Below are 3732 nucleotides of genomic sequence, written 5' to 3'. Positions count from 1 at the left end.
TAACGACATGACATCGATGCCCTTATGTGTCGAGAGAAGGAGCGAGTCAGCTCACATCTGCGCCATCAATAACGAGGAGGGGAACCATGTTGAACCTTGATACCAAGCCATCCTTAACTACAAAACCAAAAACGAATTCCCTCCCAACTCTGATACTAGAGGACAAAGAGCCATCCGTTTACTTGCATCATAATTCTTGATAAACCAAGACAAACTACACAAAAGAACACCCCAAGGGATTCTTCTCCTTTCCATTGATCACCACAAAGCCAAAAAAGTCGTGGAAGAGGTCCACGACGGAGAATGCGGACCTCACATGAGCGCAATGATGCTTGCCCGGAAAATCATGCGGTTAGGCTACTACTGGACCACCATGGAAGGCGATTGCAGAAACTACGTCAAACATTGCCAAGATTACCAAATCTTCGCCAACACACAACACATACCACTATCTCATGACATCACCCTGGCCTTTCTCGACATGGGGCATCGACATCATCGGGAAAGTCAACCCAATAGGCACCAAAGGGCATTGTTTCGTCCTCGTCGCCATCGACTACTTCACCAAATGGTGGAAGCGTAGTCATATGCAGTTTTGACCGCTAAACAAGTGGCCAAGTTCATCCAGGGCAACATCATCTGCAGATATGGGGTACCCCATGAAATCATCAGCGACCAAGGCTCCCACTTCCGGGCGGAAACACAAGCCTTGCTGGACAAATACAAAATCAAGCGGCATCGATCATCTCCCTAACGTCCCCAAACCAACGGAGCGGTAGAGGCAGCAAACAAAACGTGTCACCATCATCAAGAAGATGCAAGATAATTACCGCGATTGGCCGAGCAAACTCCCATTCGCACTCTAGGGATACCGAACCTCCATTCGAACACCAACAGGAGCCACGCCTTTCTACCTAGCAAGCGGTATGGAGGCAGTTCAACCAGTAGAGTTGGAGGTCCCATCTCTACGCATCCTACTGGAAAGTCAAGTTCTTGAGGCGGAATGGACCCACCGAATGTTCGAACAACTCACACTTCTAGACGAACGGCGACTCAACGCCTTACACAATGTCCAGCTATACCAACAACGTATACAACGGGCATTCAACAAAAAAGTCAAACCCAGGAAAATCAAAGAAGGCGACTTGGTCCTCAAGTCGGTTCGAGCACCATTACCCGTCGATCCGAGGCGAAAATTCAAACCCAATTGGGCCGGGCCATACCTTGTCAAGAAAATACTTTCGGGGGGTGCAGTGACACTGAGTGACCTAGACGAGGAGGATTTCAAAAACCCGACCAACCTAGACCAACTCAAGAAATACTACCCTTGAGCCCTAGTAACCACAAACCTTACCCTAGTTTCACAACTAGTGAACACAATATCCCTTTCAAGTCAAGTTCCTCAACGCGTTCTGATTTGAAATTGCATGTTTTACCGAGTCTAAGTTATGGCACCTTGCCGTGTTTCAAAACAGCCTCTGATCTGTCAAAAGCAACATCCATTTGCACTCAAACAAAACAACTGAACTACGAGCATGGTTTAATTTCACCTTTTCAGGTGGCTACATAGGCAGTCCTTTCTTATACAAGAAGGATACAACCATAACACCCAAACAAAATTAACAAAACAACTGAACTACGAGCATGGTTTGATTTCACCTCTTCAGGTTGATACGTAGGCAGTCCTTTCATACACAAGAAGGATACAACCACAAAACCCAAATAAAATTAACAAAACTTTTCGAACTACGATCATGGTTTGATTTCATCTTTTCAGGTGGATACGTAGGCAGTCCTTTCTCACACAAGAAGGACACAACCATCCCCACATACAAAAAAAAACATCACACATACCAACTTAAAAAAAAAGGGAAAAACATTCCCTTTTCCACAAAAATACAAAAAAAAGCATTTCTCCCTTCCCACAAAATCCCCTTTTACATGTGCAATATTTAAGATAATTCAAACCGAATTTCCTTTACAAAATGGATGGAAGAAACAACAAGCATTCACAACTTCTTTGAACACAAGCAATCCTCTTATTTAATTAATAATGAGAAGGATTACAAACTTGACAACAAATAAATCTGAGCAAGTCTACAACTTGTCAAAGATAGAATGTCGACTAAGACATCTTACATAATAAAACAAGCACAAACTACACAATACATAGGTAGTACAACATAATAAAAACTCACAACACTATTACAACATAATAGTAAAACGGGTAATAGAGATCTTCATTCTTCCATTCTACCCTTGCTTTTTCCCTCAGTGTACATCTTCCCCTTGTTCTTCTTGTTGGCCCTCCTAGCATGGACTTCCTCTTCGGAACGGATCCTCAACGGATCTACAATGCGACGGCCTCCGGTCTCTTGCAAGACCCCATACTCGACCCAAGTCGAGCCCAAACACGGCCTACTACCTATTAGGGACCCGAGCTTCTCCTCTTCGGTGGCCTCATTACATCCGTGCTAACATCATCGGCAAAATCGTCAAAGAAGGCACGTTGGCCGTGCCAACCTCCCTATACTTCAAGTCGACGACCTCGTCCTTACGGAACTTGGACTTTTCTTCTAAGGTTTGAGCTCTTGACCACTTGACATAAGCGGGAGTCACCCATGTCGTGGCAACGGGGTTTGGTACCTTCCAAGTCGGCGGAGTGACCCACCACCTTTCGAAGACCTCCACAAGCTCGGAGTTCCGGAAAACACTCTCTTGGACGAGAGTATCTTGAGCAGGCACCTTTTGTTGACGCCCCATTTTCCTCATAAGCCTTTCAGGATAGATGAAGAAAACAACCTTTAAGCCCACCACCATCAAAGAACAAGAACTAGCGCCCGAAGCGGGCAACCCTGAGAAGGACCTCAAATGCCACCCTGGCACCACCCAAGGGATATGAGGACCACCCTCCTCCACTAATCTCGAGGTCCAATAGGCCTCGGTGGATGCGAAAATATCCGAGTACAACTTCTTTCTCATATTAAGGTGACGGAAGGAGCAAGAAGAAGAATCGGCCAGAGGCTCTATGATGCGTGTCTAATATATGATGTTTTGCACCTCATTTTACACGCATTTCAGAGCTCAATTGAGTAGTTTATACTACTATTTCCCTTATTTCGTGTATTTCTTCCTTTTCTTGTGATTTTGTAGGAATATGAAGATTTCAGCGGAAAATGAGCCGAATCCGTCCCTAAGTACTTAGCATTGCATTTGACATGGAGTATTGACTCGATGAATGAGCTTGGTGCGCGTTTCAAGGCCTAAAGATAGCAAAAACAAGGGTGCGTACGAGTTTAACAAGCAAGGAAGCACTTCATGATGTTGCAGCCTGCTTCAGATGGCAATATCTCGAGTTCTAGAGCTGATAAACGAGTGATTCTAATTGGAGGTGAAAGCTTATCTTCTTAGCTTTCCAACGCCGCATAGAACGTCTGATTTGACCAAGTAACGAAGAAATGGCAGCTGTTTTAAGATCGGTGCGCTGGCTGCGCAGAATCGTCGAATGCAGTGCATGCGACACCTTTGGTCGATCGACTGGCCTCAGTGGTCGATCGACCACTACGCGAGCTGATGCGCAAATTAAAAGATCGTGAATTAGAAAGCCCAATGTATTCTTAGGTTTAGGAATAAGAGTGCATGATATTCCTATATAACGTAACTTATGTTTTCAGAATAGTCATCAGTTTTTAGGAGAGACATTAGGTCTCGAGTTTAGCATAGTTTACATTC

The sequence above is a fragment of the Silene latifolia genome, chromosome Y (assembly GCF_048544455.1).
Source record: "Silene latifolia isolate original U9 population chromosome Y, ASM4854445v1, whole genome shotgun sequence".
NCBI lineage: Eukaryota > Viridiplantae > Streptophyta > Magnoliopsida > Caryophyllales > Caryophyllaceae > Silene > Silene latifolia.
The sequence above is the reverse complement of the archived record's forward strand: the minus strand, read 5'-3'. Positions refer to the sequence as shown.